At 34.0% G+C, this 19,358-nt stretch overlaps 2 pseudogenes; both read left to right on the plus strand.

Annotated features, from left to right (window-relative positions):
* The first annotated feature begins 2,400 nt into the window (after positions 1–2,400).
* LOC118609312 overlaps positions 2,401–19,358 on the plus strand; it is a 51,179-nt pseudogene continuing 34,221 nt past the window's right edge.
* On the plus strand, positions 17,709–17,827 carry LOC118609583 (annotated as a pseudogene).

The raw sequence follows: 19,358 nt of genomic DNA on the forward strand, positions 1-19,358 counted from the left end.
TCTTCTTGAGTAGATTGCAAGTTAAGGCTGTTCTTCACTGAGATACTTGTACACTACCTCATACACGCCCTCTCCAACATCAGTGGGAACACACACACACACACACACACACACACACACACACACACACACACTGTAAGAGAGCGCAGCAAAGCAGAACTTGGAATGTCAGCTCCTGTGGCAAAATTTGATTATTCAGGGGAAGTGATTGACACATTATATGACTGACCTTGACCCTTTTTCAGTGAGTTATGATTCAAAGAATATTAAATAAATGAGACTTTAAAGGTGATTGCACTCTCACAAAGTACAAACAAGCCAAAACAATGGCACAGTAATAGTAAGCTCATCCAAATACTCCAATATTTTACAGTTTGGATTTTGCTTATGTAGTTATGAACATGTTCCCTAATTAGATTTTCCCCATTCGTTAACTATGAAATGAAATAGAGACACTCAGTATAACAACATTGGGAAAGAAAGTAGCACATGACCAGAATAGCAGATAAGGCGAAGGATGTTAGAATTACAGAAACACTCATTTGTTATACATATAATTAAACTTATGTATTGAGATTTATATGCACCATTTATTAAAAATAGAAAAAACTACCGACTATACAAAATGCATGGCATCAGATAGCTTTCTTTCTCCTATCATTTGAGATATTTTATTAACTTTATGTATTTTCTAAGAGCAAGATAAACTTAAAAATCAGTTTAATGTAAGCGTTTTAGTAATAGAACTGTTCATCTTTTCTGTATGGCAGAGTATGAAAAATATAAATATTAAGAATATACAGAATGGCACATTCTGTCATGACTTTTGTTAAATGTCTTTATTTATTTATTAGCTTGTTTTTTTTTTCGTTTTTTTTTTTTCAGTTTACCCAAGACTTTCAGTTGTTTTAGCCTCTGGGAAATATCCTCACATTATAAAACCCACATACAATTTAGAATGATTGACAGGTTCCAGTGACGAAGGATCAAAACTAGACCAGCGGAGGGCATATATGTCGATGATGAACCACGAATGTATCCTAGATCATCATAGAATACTTTTTTACATGTCTTACTAGACATATATTTTGCATCAATGCTTAATTTGCTTAAATTGGGGAAAATATTGCATATACTGAAAGAGTAAATAATGAAGTAAAACTTAAAGGGTAAAATGCATTGACTGCAAAAGCGCAGATGATAGGAAGATGTGCTGCATTGAAAGTGAATAAAACAACAGAAGATTCTTTCATTATTTCTTGAAGGATAGCATGATCAATAATAGAAGACTTTGTACCACTAAGGGATAATGGAAGGAATTAAATAATAGCAGAATAAAATATGAACAGAAATAATAAGCTTTTTCTGAGATTACAATGAGGGAAGTTGCAGATAAGTTGTCAGAATTGAAAGCAAGGCTTCATAGAAATTGCATGAATATTTTCTTTAAAATAAACACATGCAGGTAAGAGCTTCTTGATCATAAAACAAATGAATAAATGCCAAACATATCTGTAAGAAAAGTTATAAGTGCAGAATGGCGGCGACTTAACAAAGTAAAAGCACAAGTTCTTCATTGGTGTGATTATGAGATATTTCACATCATTGCTATGGTAATCACATAGTAGAGCTAAATAGAAGATGCATAGGATAGTGAAACTTTCTGTCACATTTCTTCTCATGTAGAGTTTACTTCTCCCTCTCAATTTTATTTAAAATTTCTCTATGAATACTTTCCTATTTTTAATATAAACTTGTTGTCCTTAAATGTGAACCTCGGTTACTTTAAAACTCACCACGTCCGACAAGATACAGGGCTTGCCCGTTGGAATAGCTTCAGGGTGTGTGGGCTGTTAAGTCGCCAGGGTCTGCACTTGCAAAAGCTCCCTGCTTGGTTTAATGCTCTACTGTTGCTGACATATTATAATTCTTATAATTTTCCACTGGGCACTGCAAGTTATGTAAGGAGAGAGGCATATCTCCCTTTAAAGTTGAAAGTCTTCATCTCTCTTTTCTTCTGCTTCACAGAGACACATCTCAGCGAAATTCCATTGCCAAAATAACTATCTTTAGGATGGATTGCTATCATCACTCACTCTCATTTCCTCTGTGTGGAAAATTTCTAAGGGATAGTCTAAATTGTCTAGGGATATGACATCATATGATTATTATTGTTGCCTAGGGATTCCTCCTTATTGTTTCTCTCAAGCATTTTATTGCTATAGATTAAGTTAGAGAGCTCAGGGCAACATAGATTTGTGAGGAAATGATGGATATAATGCTTTTAGAATTATTATGAGGCATTCATTGGGAGATATCTAGGAGGCATTTGGTAAAATGGTCTGGAGTTTAGACTGGTTTAGGAGGGGAGTTATCAACTTTTATGTTTTTCACGAAGCCATGGCTGTGAATGTCAGTTCTAAGTGCAAAGTAAGAAGTTCAAGGCCAGAAATGCTGACTTATAAGGTTGCAATGAGATGCCAATACTAGGCAAATACAATGTGCAGAGAGGGAGAAAGAAAGAAAAAACCTGAGGAATAATACAGTAATAAAATTTAGAAGATTTCAACTCCTTTGTCGGTAACTGATGCTATTGTCAAATTGGACTGTTCTTCGCTTTTTGAAAGACACCGTGTTTCCCATAAATCCCCCACTTTTCTTGTCAAAATCTTTTTCACATTAAAGATCATGCTCAAATATCTCTATCTTCTGCCCTCTTATTTTTATATAAGGTTTTCAAGTCTGCTAGTATCTCCAGAATGTTCATTCTACCTCTTTTTTATAACTCACTTTGTCTTGTCACAGTTTTCCATGCTTTCATCATTTTTCCTATGCATTTTGGATGAGTTTTTGTGCTTAATTCTTACCTAAATATCCCTGCATTTCCATTAGAAAGCAATATAATTCACTGTGCATGTCCATGTATGTATATGTGGAGATGAGCTGAGTCTACCAGCTGAGTAGAGAAGCTGGTAGACCTGGCCCAGGGCCTGAGAGTACCTCTAGTTCAAGGCCTACAGAGGCCAGTTCCACACAGGGATGTCACCACTTGACCCTTGGAGAATACTACTGCTAGGTGGAGCTGTACCCTTTCTTTCACCCTTAGGTCCAGGTTTTCAGTCCCCAGACCCTGAGTAGTCTCACCTGCCACAAATTCCCCTACACTCTGGAGTGTACTTCATAGTCTTCTAGGATCTCTAGAATGAAGGTCTCTGTGAATGGGATTCTAACTTGGTTAGACCATGGAGTAGAATGCAATAAACAGCAATATTTCAACAGAGCAGATTGTTAGATTCAACAGCATGTCCAGGGGCATCCATTAGTGGTACAAGTTAGTGTTAATCACTGGCCTGTTAATTACTTTGACTGACCAATCTATCATCTTCTAAACTGTTCCTTATGGACAAGGTCATATCACCAGGCAAGTCTCTGTATCTGGGACACAAAATTTGTAGCCGATATAGTTAGATCTGTAGAGCTAGATCCAGATCTGGGTGGAGAAAGGAAAACAGACTTTGCAAGTGCAGGGCCAACAGGACCAGGCTCAGCAGATTTAGCAGCTGCAGACAGCCGTCACTGCCAGCCAAACACAAACACGGCAGAAGAGCTCTGTCTAGGGGAAGCCAGTAGCACAGACTACTAAAGGGCAGACCGTCTTTTTCTGGCCCATTAATGCAGATGGCTTCACTCTTTGGCAAAGCATGACCACCAAACCAGCACCAGTTCGGCAGGGGCACAGACTGTTCAGACAGGAGCCAGTAACCACACAACCAGCAGTGGGCAAGGACATGGCGACACCAGCAGTATGTGTGGTCAGTTCAAGAAAGTCAGTTGTGATGGCACCTAAGTCTGGCCCTGAGCCTACTGTCTGAGGAACCCCTCTACCTGGGGCTCAGATGCTTGACGAAGAGTCTCTTCATATGAATGCCATGTGATGCCAGGGATAAACTAGATGCAGAAGGGAAATTCCAAAGGAAAGAGGAAATGCTTGTATGAATCCTGCCTTAGCTGGCAAGTGTGGTAAAAGTGGGCTGCTTTTCTCTCCGTGGAAACAGCTCTCAGATGCAGAAGCCACACCAAATAAATAAGGAAACACTGACATGGATCGTTGGAATGTTCTCGCCCGGACCACATGATGAAGATGATCAAGCTGTATTCCTTACCACTGCTCCCCACTGTTCCAGGAAATTAATCCTCTCTTTGGAAGGGATACTCATAATCGCGTTCTGCCCTTTTGAACATGACAGAGACCACATAGTTTTCCACAAAAGGCTCAGAATTATCATTGTAGCAATGTCTGGAAATTTGAAATTGCAAGCCTTTGTGTTGCCCTTTCAATCCAGACCTTATTTCAGACTATATATAACACTGAAATTTCATAGGTTAGAATAAATCAAGGGTACCAATGCCAGCCCAGCAGTACCACACAAGCACTGATGAAGCTATCCATCCAACCCAGTAAAGGAGAGCAACCTTTGCAATTTAAACTACAATCAAGAAAGCCATAGCCCTCTTCTTCACAGGAATTTGGTTAAACAGCATTCATCCCTCTGGTTGGGTAGCTCATCCTGACCAGCTGAATGGACGCTTTATATTCAGAGATGGTTTCCAGGAAAGGAAGTTTAATCTCGTGATTTGGAAACAATAAATTATCTGAGATTTAAATATAAACATACATATACTTTTTAGCTTAAAACAGTGATTCTTAAAAAGTGCTTTGAGAAACAGCAGTTCAGAGTATATTGAGTCATTAATATGGCAGAGAGGGAGTCCTATGGTCATTTGGTAAATAAGTTAAAAATTAAAGAGATTTCTTTACTGCAGGACTTATTAAATCCTCAGGTATTCTTGTTTTGTAAATATCTAAGAGAGGTTGAGTGTACAGCACTTGCCAAAATTATTTTGACTATAAAATTAATTTACTTGTTTCAGGCATGAAATGGAACCAACTTTTCTGTGAAATACACTTCAGGGAATGTCAAGCTAAGATTTAATTTTTTTTCTTATGGAATAAAACCTATAAAGCTAACTTGCTCATATAAACATGAAATAAATGTTATTTTATTGGTAGTGAAAGGCTTTGATTAGATATAAGTATGTAATGTTTAATCTGATTTCTCAAAATTATTAGTGTTTTCACTATATGAATGCTATATACTTGCAACATTGTGACTACTGGTTACTGCAGTTCCACATTTGTATCTCTGAAATGATAACTGTCAATGTTCTAAGAATTCTCACTTATTCTTTTCCTTTTATATCTTTCTAACACTTATATTCACATTCTGTGATCTCATTACAAGCTCTAATTTTTTTTTTATGTAGTTCTCTTCCACTCTATCAGGTTGTCCTCTCTATTTACTTCTATTCATATTAACCTAAGAAAACAGGAAAACACCAAGGAGACTCTTACTTAGGATATCTGCATTACTTGAACATCATTCCAGTGAATATCTAAATGAATTCCCCTACTACCTGCAAAATCCATTCTGGTTTTTTTTTCCCCTAATTTCCACTGTATCAGACAGAGAGGCTTTTCATGGGCTGTCTTATCCAAAATAATATCATCCTGTCTCTTGCCTTTCTCTATCTCTTATGATCTACCTGTGGGGAAAGATGAGGCTATGAGTGTCCATAAATATATTTACCGAGGCACCTTCATGGATCTATGAACACTTTTAATAAAGGATGAGTCCTTAAGCCTGAATTAAAGAAGAAAGTTCAAACACTAATAAAAACAAAACAGAATAAACATGTCGATGTTGTCCCATTTGTCTAGATTTGCTTTTGTTGCTATGCTTTTGGTATCATATATAAAAAAATCATTGTTAAGACCAATGCCAAGAAGTTTTTCCCCTATCTAAGAGTTTTCGTTTAGAAGTTTTATGGTTTCAGATGTGGCATTTAAGTCTCTAATCTATTTTGTGTTTTTTTGTGTATGGTGTAAAATAAGGTTCCAATTTTATTCTTTTTTACATGAATATCCGGTTTTCTCAACATCATTTATTGAAGAAACTTTCCTCATTGGATATTCTAGGCATCTTTGTCAAAATCGACCATATATGTGTGGACGTATTTCTGAGCTCTTTAATCTATCCCACTGGTTTATGTCTGTCTTTATAAAACTACCATACTGTTGTAATTACTGTAGATTTGTAATGTATTTTGAAATCAGTAAATGTGAAGCCTTCAGTTTTATTCTTCTTTCTCAAGATGATTTAGCTATCCGGGATCCTTTCTGGTTTTATCTGAATTTTAGAGCTGTTTTAATTTTAATTCTTTAAAAAAAAAAAAAAAAACATTGAATGGAAGAAAATATTTGCAAACCATCTATTTGATAAGGGTTTAATTCCAAAATATGTAAGGAATACCTACAATTTAATAAAAAATAAAAATAATCAAAAAATGGACAAAGTACTTGAATAAACATTTCTCAACATCATGAATCATCAGAGAATTAAAAATAAAATGAGATATCAAATCACATCCTTTAGGATACCTAGTGTCAAAAAGAAAAGAGATAAGCATTAACAAGGTTATAGAGAAAAGAGAACTTTTGTACACTGTTGGTGTGAATGTATACTGGTTTAAACATTATGAAAAACAGCATGGAGATTTTTCAAAAATTAAAAATATAACTACTATGTGATCCAGTAATCCTCTTTCATTCCCAAGGGAAATGAAATCACTACTTGAATTGATATCTATGGTCATTGCAACATTATTTACAATGGCCAAAATATGGAAACAATTCAAATGTCTATCAACAAATGAATGAATAAAGGAAACATGGTCTATACATACATATAAGGAATATTATTTAGCCCTATAAAAGGAAGGAAATCTTGTTATATATAATAACATGGATGAACATTGAGGAAATTATGTCATATGAAATTATCCAATCACAGAAGGACAAAACCTACATGATGCCACTCAAATGAGGTATGGAAAATAATCACACACTAGAAGCAGAATGTAGAATGGTGTTTACCAAGTTCTGGAGAAAGGGTTTGGGAGGTTCTTATCCATTGGGTAAAAAGTTTCAGTTATACGGGATGATCAAAGTCTAGAGATCTGCTGTAAAATAAATAAATACCTAAAAAACAATAATTATAACAAAGTCTTGGTCCCTCTACTGTGAACTACCAGGTAAAGAAAAAAAATATTGCCTATTTTGCAATTCCCAAAATACTGAGAATTTTAGATGCGGTCTAGTGAACCTGAAAGTCTCATAAATCCTACTAATCTAGTAAATAACTTCGCTTTACATTAAATAACCACAGAGGAGAAATAGAGAAAAAGCAGGATATTTGCAATCAACTTCCCCCTTCCAGTAGAATGGGAAGAAAGATTCTGTGTGTAAATAGAATATGGTGGAATCGGCATCCCGTTCCACGTTAAGCATTATTGGAACTACACTCTTCAGGGTCACTTACATCTCTATCCTTGTTAAAGTTAGTTAGTGCATATACATTCTTATCCTAAGTGGCATCTCTTAAGCATCTTAAACATCTTATATGTTTTAATGTTTCTTTTTAATATTCTTTCTTTGTTTCCACAACTGACCTTTCTCTTAATTTTCTCCCCCTTTCTTTCATTCTAATATATTCAGCCATCTTTAGTTTTCTTGCCTTTCATTCTTTTCCGCTGTTAGTGTTTATGGACATTTTCGTATTATAGAACATATATAGAAAATAAAAATATTTATTTTGGGCCATTAGGTTAAAAGGGAAATTATTTAACCTCAAGATAATAGGCTCATGGGCTACAACTGAATTAAGCCCAGCTCAGCCACTGTGAATGTTCTAAAGTAATCAATTATCTTGGCACCTGAACACATTCTTAGTACACTATGTGCAGTAACAAATTAGTTGGTGAGTTTGCTCACATTTTATCATTGATTAATCTCATTGAAATCTTCACATATCATCTATATGCTCTCAATTTCCAAATCTACATCTCCAGATATGAACTCTCTTTTGAGTTCCAGATCTATTCAAACAACCAATATTAAACATGTCCACTTGGATGTCTATCAGTAATCTCAAAGTTAGCATAACCAAAAAAAGTTTCCCCCAAAGCCTACCTTACCTACTTTGACTAGACCAGAGCTTCTTAACCTCAGAATTAATGATATTTTTCATCCAGAAATGTTCGTATTGCAAAACGTTGTCCTGTGCATTGCACTCTATAGAGGCCAGCATATATCTCTGGCTTTTACTTACCAGATGCTGGTGACATCTCCCCCAGTTGTGACAATCAACCAGATATTGCCAATGTCACCTTATGAGGGAAAGGGGTCAAAATCACTCCCAATTGAGAACCACTTCATTAAAATGTTCAGTTTGGACAATGAAAGCCATTTTAGTATCTTCTTCTTATATTATATCCATCATTCTAAGTGTTCAGTAATATAGAATTCTATAAAGACATCAAAAGAATAAGTTGGACAATTATATATTTGATTTATTTAAAAATGCAATTTGATAAAAAAGATAAAAGTGAGATTTTAGTCAAAGAATAGAAATTGAAGAATGAATAGATGGTGAGGCAGCAAAAGGAGAAAGATCAAGGAGTTTGGTTGTAAGAGAGGGAAATAAAGTTTTATGTAGTGCCGATTATAGTGATTGATGGTGGTGATTTTCATGTTAAGATTAGAAATACTCGAACAAGTTTTGGGTCAGGAACGATTAGCAGAACAGACAAATGAGATTCCATTCATTGAGAATAAAATCAGTGGATAATCAGTTCAAAGTTAAAGACCATTTGTTCCATTTTGAAAATGTTGACTTGAGACATTTGTGATATATATGTTTGGAAATGCCCAGGAAGTATTTGGTGGAATAAATATACAGATATTCAACTCAGGGGAGAGGTCTGGGAACAAGCAATATAAAAATTGACATTAAAGTTGTCTGTGGTCCTCATTTTTTATGGATAATTTAAGGATAATTTCTCCAACTAGGGTTTGAATTTCTGCTCCATTTCTGCTCCTTCTTGCTGCAACGAGACTTTTGTTTGAATAGAGTCTATATTTTTATTTGTTTTTGTTTGTGTGTTTGTGTTTTCTGGTATAAATTGTAAGTAAAAAATTCCATTTTGAAGCAAATAATATTATTAAGTTATTGCCTGAGGAGTCCTTTCTATTTCTTTCCTAACTATTCAAGCAGGCAGAATACCTTTTGATTCATATTTTAATCAAAAGTTTTGGAAACAGGATAGAAAGGTTCAAATGAGGTCTGAATAGATATTTAAACCTACGACAATGAAAAAAATACTGATTAAAAAAAACTATGGTGTTAGAGGTACTTTGGAATCCAACATTGACTTTGAATATCAAGAACCAGAAAGTCTGAGGGACTCAGAGTGTGGCTTTCGCATGTGAAAGAATTTGTGGTAACATAAGGATAATTCCGACAGCAAGTGAAAGAATGAAATTGAGTTATATTAAAATGCTAATGGTACCTAACAAAGATTGTCACAGTAATGGAAAAAGGAATTAGATATGACAGAGAACTTAAGATAAATTTAGGGACCCAAGAACAGAAGATATTTCTTCCTACTTCTTTTCTATATTTCTTGGAGCAGTCAGCTTCTCAGAATATCAAGGCGGACATGAGTCTGGACAGAAGGTGTAGCAAAACAGGGTATAAAAACAAGCAGTAAAATGTTTCTATCACCTGAGTTCCCCTCAGTGAAGAGAGAAGGAAACTCACACATTTCTGGATGCCTAAAATCACCAAATTTATTACAAACAGAAGTCATTAACCATAAGTAATGGAATTATCTTGAATTTTCAAAGTTTGATATTTAGCGGAATTGAGTGTGCCAATTAAGGAGAAAACTAGTCTAGATTTAAAAACATAAAGATTCATACTATAATGACATTTATAAACATTTATTAAATGTCCATTTATTATATTTTAGGCTCTATACAAGGTTATATAATATAAAGGTAAATAGATTCATAATGTCCCTGATCTCATAGATCTCACAGTGGATGAAGAAAGAAAGGCACTGAGTAATTCCTTATGCATTCAATTTCAGTGTTAGCAGAGGAAGATCAGGCTACTCTCTTAGTGTGTAACAGACACATTTAACATGGACATGTGAGTTATGAACACCTGCCTGGCAAACAGTGATACCTTTAAGCGAGATTCTTAAGAGTGAATTAGAATTAACTAGGTAAAATGGGAAGGTAATTCCAGAAAAAAAGAAATAAAAAATGATAATATATTTTAAAGACATAAAATAAATCAGGTAAAATTGGATCATGGGAAATGAGAACCAATGTGCTAGCACATGAGGCTATTATCAGTATAATATATTCTAGTTTCATTTTGCAAATATTTATTAAGTGCAGCTATGTGTCAGCAGCTGTGCTCACAGTAATAAACAGATCCTTCCATAAAGCCCCTCACATGAAAACACATAAATAAATCTTTTCGTATAATGTTCTAAGATGTATGGGTTCTACAGCTGTACAGAAGTCTGACGGGCCCTGCAGCTTTGAGGAAGTCTTCCTGAACGAGGACGTATATAAGCTAGTTGTGATTATTGGAGAATGGAAAGTTCAGGACAAGGTGAAATCATACTCACAGACATTACAGCAAAAAGGCATGCAAATGTAGTGAAACAGAAGAAGTCTAAAAATATATATAGTGCACAGTTTTGTAATGTTAATTCTGCAGCACAGTGTAAAGGAACAAGAAGCTCTTGAGTAAGTCACGTGAAAAACTCGGATGCCCATTCCATGGAACTTACGCTTTTGCCGAGATTCTAAGGTATTCTAAAACACTTTGAGATATTAAATCAGATTTGTGCTATGAAGAGCACATTATAAATATGGTTTGGAGTTTGTGGACAAAATAAATTAAAAGGAAGACCAATTCAAAGCCATCACAAAATTCCAGGAGAAAAATTATGAGTACTTGAGATAAGGAAGTGGCATTTCATTATGTGCAGTGGCAGTTAACATAATTAATTGTCTACCCAGGATTAATTTCCCTTTTGTATTATCCTAATAGTGTCCAGTTTTTTGTTCAGAAACCCCTCTTCTTCACATATCTCATGTACCCTATGGAAAGTTAACCACATCCCCAGCTGAAAAAGAGAAGGCAGAGCTTATTTTAATGAATAAATACTTCGCATCCCATTAAGCAAGAGCATTGGCTAAGTACAGGACATACACAAAATCATTTGATCATTCTTGCTGAGAACACTGAAAATAATGGACTATCTCGGGACAAGTATGAGAACCAGAAGTGTTGAACCCATTACATTAACTTGAAGTATTGTTTTCATTTTGTCCATACCAATAAATATTTATTCATTGTATTTACCCAGAGAAAAGAGAGTGAGGAGGTAAAGGGTCCTCATGTGTGCTACAAAATAATAATAAACAGGAAGGGAATTATCCTGCACAGCAAAATCAGCCATTATATAAACGCTCCCCAGTGATGGGGTAACCAAATCCCAAGGGAGCCCAGGCCACCAAAGTTCAGGAATTAAGAGCAGAAGTCAGGGAAACTACATGCTTTTTTACCCTTTCTTTCTCCCTATAAATTTAAGATTTCACACAAATCTTCAGTTCCTAGCAGTAGATATGTAGTTTATTTCCTGTTAAATAACCTTGTGACTACATTGACATACGTTTCTTGCACCCGGGTAAAAGTTCCTGAGGGACTTGGATATGCATTTCTTGGTCTTGCATACCCATTTTCTGTTAACAAGATCATAAAAAATCCTAGTAGAAAACACAGGTAGGTGGTAAGCCCCCTGAATGTGGAAATGATTTTTAAAACCTAATACTAAAAGTAAAAGCAGCAAAAGCAAAAATAAACAAGTGGGATTTCACCAAACTAAAGAGCTTCTGCACAGCAAATGAAAACATCAACAAAATGAAAAGATGACCTACTGAATGGGAAAATATATTTGCAAATCATATATCTGATAATGGATTAATAGCCAAAATATATAAAGAACTCACACAGCACAGCGAAACAAATTCAGTTAAAAAATGAGAATGGGATTCAAATAGACATTTTTTTCCCCAAAAAAGACAGATAGATGGCCAATAGATACAGAAAAGATGCTCTACATCATCAATTATCAGAGAAATGCAAATCAAAACCACAATGAGATATCTATCACTTGATGCTTGATAGGATGACTATTATCAAAAAGACAAAAAATAAATAAATAACAAGTGTTGGCAAGAACGTAGAGAAAAGGAAACCCTTATGCACTATATTGGTGGCAATGTAAATTGGTCCCGCTACTATGGGAAACAGTATGGAGTTTCCTCAAAAAATTAAAAATGGAACTATCATATGATCCAGTAATTTCACTTCTGGGTATTTATCCAAGGAAAATGAAAACACTAACTCAAAAAGATAAGCACCCCCATGTTAATTATTTACAAGAGCCAAGATATAGATACAGTTAAGTCCATTGATGAATGAATTGATAAAGAAAATTTGAGAAGAAAAATACATAAATATTTATGAATATATAAATATTATTCGGCCATAAGAAAGAATGAAATCTTGCCCTTTGCGACAACATTCTAAGTAAAATAAGTCAGACAGAGAAATAAAAATACTGATAACCTCTCTTACATGTGGAATCTAAAAAAATTAAAGAATATAATAAGTAAACCAAACTCATAGATGCGGAGAACAGATTGCTGGCTGCTAGAGGTAGAATATTGCTGAAAGGAGAAATGAATGACTGTTTTTTTTTTTTTTTTTTTCAGTTTAAATAAACTGATTTAAAAAAGAAATGTCATGCACAATCACTGGACCACAAATAAAACAAAAGCCAGGATTGAACCACACCTTGTCACAACTCTTCTTATAATTTAAGACAATTTATGTTGGATTTTGTTACTTTCAGCAAAAATCATCCTAAATGATAAAACAAATATATTTGAAGTCATGTAGATGATTTACAATCACATTTAGACCATAATTTATATCTTTTTTTTTTTAAGATCTTGTCTCTCTTTGCCCTCTGCAGGTTTTTAAGAATTATTACATTTTATATAATCTGTGAAATTGAATAAGGCAAGTTTAGGCAGAAAGGGAACCATTAACTTTCAGTGTCCTTGCTTTAGCCTATTTTATCAGACCTTTAAAGTTATTTTTATATTGTTTTGGTACTTAATTTTTTATAGCATGCAAAAACGTATTTGTCTGCCAGGGCCTGGAGAGAATTACAGAAAAGGCTGACAGATGACTCTGTCATCATTCTAAGTGTCATTAGCCTGACCATTTTCCCCAGAGCAAACAAAAGAACATATATTAGCAGGAAGAAATTAGATGGCAATATAAATATTTTTATAGTGACTTAATGATATCTAGTTACTTAAATAATGTTCTCTACATGCTCTATTTTAAATATATAAACTAATATGAATTTTAAATGCTAGTTTTAATTTTTCCTATATTCCATCACAACTATATTAACAATAAATGATTTACCTGGCACACTAATATGATGTATAAATTTTACTCAAAAACTATGGTGAATGACATAATTTTAACTAGAGATGTCAAGAAAAATGAGCTATGACTTCTCAGTTAAACATTTTACTGCTTTAAAATATATAGCAATTGTACTTATCATGGCAAACAAGAACCAAAACCTTCTGTATCTGATAACAATCTAATGTCCAGTCCCTATATATTTTTTTTTCTATTTTTCTCATGTGTTCATGATACAGCATGCTGCATAGAATTGCATCTTCTTTAAAAGGCACACATTCTTCTCTCTTTGTCATTTGTTTGTGTGTGTCTCTCTGTCTGAAAGATTTTCCTTCCCACCTATTCTAATTGGTGAACTGCTTCTCATTTGCCAGCCTTAGCTCAGATTTTACTTTAATGAAATCTCAATTGACTCTCACAGGTGGCAGAATTAATAGGCTTCTCTCCCTAGCATTTAATGAGATGGTAACAGCATATGAGAAAGCAATCTGATCAACAGCATTTCCATAGCACGCTGTATATATCACTATTATAAAGCTCAGTAACAGCAGCGGGTTTGCCATAACACAAAAGAAACTTAGGACTCTGAACCTTTCACTTGCATAGGCCCCTTTAAAGTGCCCATACGTGATTTTTTACTTGTATCCTGTAACATTTATCTTAAAGGGCACCTCTAAAATTGTATAAGTTTAAAACCTGGAAATAGCTTCCTTCCTCGCATCCTCAAAGTTATCTGCCATTCTAATCTGTAAGATTTTTCAGGGAGAAAGATCTCGTCTTACACATATTTATTTCGTTAGTTATTATCACTCTTTTATATATAGCAGAGTCAATAAAATGTGTTGAACAGGTCATGTCATTTGACTTCATGATGAGAAGTGGATATAAAACTGGAAAGATGAGAGAAAGACGGGAAATTATAAAAATAGAAAAAAGGAAGGCTGATATACTTACTTACCTGATACACCTATAAGAGAACCAGAAAATGCTCATGTTAGCCTATACAGAATAGGCAGCCAATTTTACAAATAAATTGTTTTTTAAAAACTCAGCTTCAAGTTTAAGATAAACAGGGAATGGGCTTGGTGGGTTAATTTTTTCAGCCGTGTGGTTGTGTTTATAGGCAAAATCGGTTTCCACTATTTTCAGAGTATGGAAAAGCCCTCTACAGCAGCAGTCTCCAACTTTTTTGGCACCAGGTACTGGTGCTCCTGTGACAATCTGATGCCTGATGATCTAAGGCGGAGCAGAGGCGGTGATGCAAGCCCTGGGGAGCGAGGGCAAATACAAATGAAGCTTTGCTCATTTGCCCACCTTTCACCTCCTGCTGTGCGGCTCTGTTCCTAACAGGCTCCGGACAGGTAAGGGTCTATGGCCTGGAGGTTAGCGACCCTTGCTCTATAGAACATTTGGTTATTTCAGAGTATAACTGAGGGACAAAGGGAAAAGTGATTTTTCTGATTCTGACACTACTCTATTAATATCCATAATCTGCTATGGAGGACAAAGTTATAAACGAGAACTTTTCTACAGTTCATCTGTACTTGTATTTGTATTGAAAGAAAAAATGTTTATTACTCACTTGTAAAAATTTGAGGGTCAAGTTCAATTGGACTAGAAATAAACTTCAAAACGTAGCAGTTGAGAAATTCATATTTTACTATTATTTTTATAAGATATTAAGTAGGTATTATTATTTCAAAATTTATACTCTAGAATGTTTACTCAAATCCCCGAGATGCAAAATAAAGTGAATTTTATGATCAACACCTAAGGTACTCATGTATGGCTCTTCATTTCTCTTATGTCCTGCTCTTTAGCTGTTTTTTCTCTACACAATATCTTACCACATCTTTTATAGTTTTTATTCTACTACTTTCAAACACGTTAGTGAAGCTAAAAATTAAAAGTAAGATTACTAATTTTCATATTTTTCAATGAATTATTCTTGGTTGTGTGTTTAAGCATCTGTTCATTAAACTAATAGTTACTACGTGCTCACAACCTCATTTTGTGCTAATTTCTGCTTGCTAATGTGTCATTGCTTTTTCTCATAAAACGGGATAAATATCAAATTATTATTATGTTCTATCTATATATTGTTAAATACATTATATATTAAAATATGTCTTGAATATCTTCTTAATTATGACCTACATTATATATATTTAAATTATTTTCTGAGTTCTTATGCAATTAAGCATCGAAAGGAACATTAGTCTGAGTATAAAAAAATGACAGGTACATTTTGTGTTACTACTCTCCCTTGTCAAATATTAATAATATGCTTCACCAGTCTTAATTACTTCAATGACCTTCTTAATTTAACAAATTCAACGTTTTTTTACTCGAAATTTTTGTCAGAATAATTGGTTAAGTAGGCAGTGCATATACCTAAACAAATTAGGCATTTTAATCAAACTTCATTATTAACAGTTCATTGGACAAAATGTCAGATTTTTAAAATTAGTATCAGTCATTACCGTAAGTAAGGTTCAGTGTTAAACATGATGCTTTGTCCTTTTAGATTTAAATTGTTCATAATGTGAAATACAATCAATTCCATAATAGTAAAAAGACACTTATATTGCATTGGAACATATCATTTCAAATTCTTTGTATTTAAAAGAAATCAAAGTGCACATGATAAGAACTAGATAATAGGACAAATGAGAATTTAAATATTCTTTTTAGTATTCTTTTTTATTTGCATGCAAATTTGTATGAATTTCATGAACTCTAGTTGGTTTGTCACAAGTGGTTCATCTTTATTTACCAAAATAACCTTCATGTTTCCCTTTAGACAGTCTTCTTCCTGACTCAAGTCCCTAACCTCCCTTTTCTTAGAATATATACTTTGTTAAACTTTTAAGCTTTTTCTCTGCCCTTCTGCGATGTAAATCTTTTTAAAAAACCCTATTGCAATTTGACAACCCAGGACCAACTTTCGCAAGCACCAGGGAGCTATCCCTTTGAAATGCAACCATCAAAGAAGATAGCCCCATTGTATCTCAATTTATGGGCAAAGATAGGTGCCAAACTTCATTCAGCGAGCATCTTGCTTTACTGAGACAAGTTTCCAAAAAGGGGGAAGAGAGAGTATTTCTCTTCTACATCAAATAGAAATTATGTCATAGATTTACATAGTCAAGTTAGTTTGGGGGGGTACATATTTTCTCAATTAATTATGATTATTTAGGATATGATGTTTGATGCTTCTCTTATACAAGTCCCTTGACCTCTAACAGAGGTCACACGTAAGCACTGGATTGGCACATAAGAAGTCACTTATTCTATAAGTCATCCACTATTTACTGAGCACTTTCAATATGCCAGAAATTGATCTTGCAACAAATATGATGAACAAGATCTCTGTTCTCTTGCAACCAACAATCTATTTGGAAGCATGCTATAAAAAAATAAAATATTATGAAAAATATAAATAAATGTGGTAAGAGAACAGAGGCTCCAATGCATAGTCTAGATGAAGTAGTCAGGGAGTGCAGCCTCGAGTAGGTGAGATTTAAGTAGGGATCTGAATATCGAGAAGCTAGCTCCGTAAAGAAATATTTCAGTAAGCATAGTTGGAGATAGATTGGTAGAAGAAGAAGATGGGGAATGGGGTAGGGTATGAGTAGATTTTCTAGGGACTTAAAGATTGTGGCAAGCAATGATGCAGCAGGTTTTAATGGTTAATGGCATAGATGTTAAGAGTAGGACAGAATGTCTCAGTGCGGAGTTTCTATAATTAAGGAAATATATGATTTAATAACTGAGAAACACTGGGGTCTATGAAAGACTTAGTAAAAGATCTACACTTTCTCAACTATCTCTCCTCAACAGCTGTTAGGAAATGCGATCACAGTTCAACAGAGGAAAGGAATTCTGAAGCTATATCTTGCAGAAAACATGAAACTGCTCATTTTCTTTTCCTATAAAGATGGGTTTAAAATATTTACCACAAGGGAAGTGAAACAACTTCTTGACTTAAGAACAAAGATATCCAGATCGTGTTGTACAGTATACACACACACACACACACACACACACACACACACACATACATACATAAACATATATACATATATATGTGTGTATATATATGGCGTATGTATATATGGTGCTTTAGCTAATATATATATATGTATGTGTGCATATATGAACATACATATAAGTAGTGCTTTAGCTAATTTATGTACAATTAAAAATATAATGTAAGTCTATGGCCATGCTACTTTGAACACAACTGATCTCATCTGATCTCAGAAGCTAAGCAGGGTTGGGCATGGTTAGTACTTGGATGAGAGACCACCTAGGAATACCAGATGCTGTAGGCATTTAAAAAAAAAAAAAAAAAAAAGAATATAATGTAAGTCTCAGTCATGTATAGGAAGATAATTTTAATCTATTTATAGCATATATTTTATAATTGTCTTTTCTAAGCACGAATGTGTGTTGTTGTTATTTGGCAACTTTCATGATTATGATTTCTTTACATGTCTTGAGGAATTCTGTCAGATGCTGAGTTTAAATTTTGACTAGTAACTTTGTTTCACTTTGAGAAACAAAGAAATTAAAATGAGTATCAGTTATTTTATCCAAAATTGACTGAATAATATATTGGTCTAAAAAAATGAGTAAAACAAGATGTACTAAAGGACAATATTGGCTAAAAATTACTTGTAAAGGTATATGACTTAAATTTTTTGTTTACTTTTTGAAACATACAGGACATTGATTTGGAATCCAGGAATCCAGAGCCTTGTTCCTTTTTTCTAACAGAACTTGCCGAATTTCCCTACTGATACCCAAATCAAAGTGTTAATTTTAGAGTTAGCTGTAATGGAACATGTAGTTTGTTTAGCCCATAGAGCTTAGCTGAATATAGATAGCTATTTAGAAAAAAAAAAAGATGTATAGAGATCTCTTCTCTCTTTTTTTCAGACTTTATTTTTTTTCATTTTCTTTTAAGCTATTAAAAAAGTAGACTACAATATTATTAAAATGCTTGAGAATGATCTAGTGTTTTAATTGCTTTCAGTTATATTTTACCATAGTGATTTATCCTATCAAGTGATCAAAGTTAAAATCTTGTGTAACATGTGGAAGAACAAAATAATCTTTAGATCCAAAAGAGGCAGATAGATGATGAATTAAGTGTTTATTTGATAATTCTGTCAAAATGGTTATCCACACCAATCTTCATTTCCCCTTATTATTTTCTATTTTAACTACATGAGCTTTAACTTTATGGAATTTTACACATAGAAATGATTAATCATTTCGATTAATTTCTTATAATTCATCTGCCTTACCAGACTATGCGATATCCTATAAAAATGATTGTTCCATTTGCCAGCATGCAACTAACACACAAGACATGCTCAACAAATATTTATTGAATGGATTAAAAATAAATCAATATGATATGTTATAAATAAGATACTCCTTGAAGTAGTTCCCAAGAAAACCTGATTTATAACGTACACATTTCAAATGGACAGAAATTTGATTTACTGTGTCATTTTGTCATTTTACATACTTAACATTCTTCAATACAATAATAACCTAGACCTAATACCAGAATATATGTATTGTACATAATTATATATACAATTTGCCTACTTCTACGTCAGATTCGGTCTTAGGCAGTCTCTCCCTTCTTATTGGCAAAATGCTTTTTGAAGCTTATATCTTTTCAAATAGCCAATGTCCCTTTCTGTCTCTGTGTCCTGATACAGCCTATCAGTGTTCTAATTTGTTATTCTAATAAAAGGCATTCGTTTGGGACAGGCTTGGGTCAAAAGGAATTCTTCAGTGAATTGCTGTGGCAGGAGAAATGGGATGTCTTGCCTAGGGTGTCTGCTT

This window comes from Rousettus aegyptiacus, unplaced genomic scaffold (assembly GCF_014176215.1).
Source record: "Rousettus aegyptiacus isolate mRouAeg1 unplaced genomic scaffold, mRouAeg1.p scaffold_m13_p_11, whole genome shotgun sequence".
In the NCBI taxonomy this organism is placed as follows: domain Eukaryota; kingdom Metazoa; phylum Chordata; class Mammalia; order Chiroptera; family Pteropodidae; genus Rousettus; species Rousettus aegyptiacus.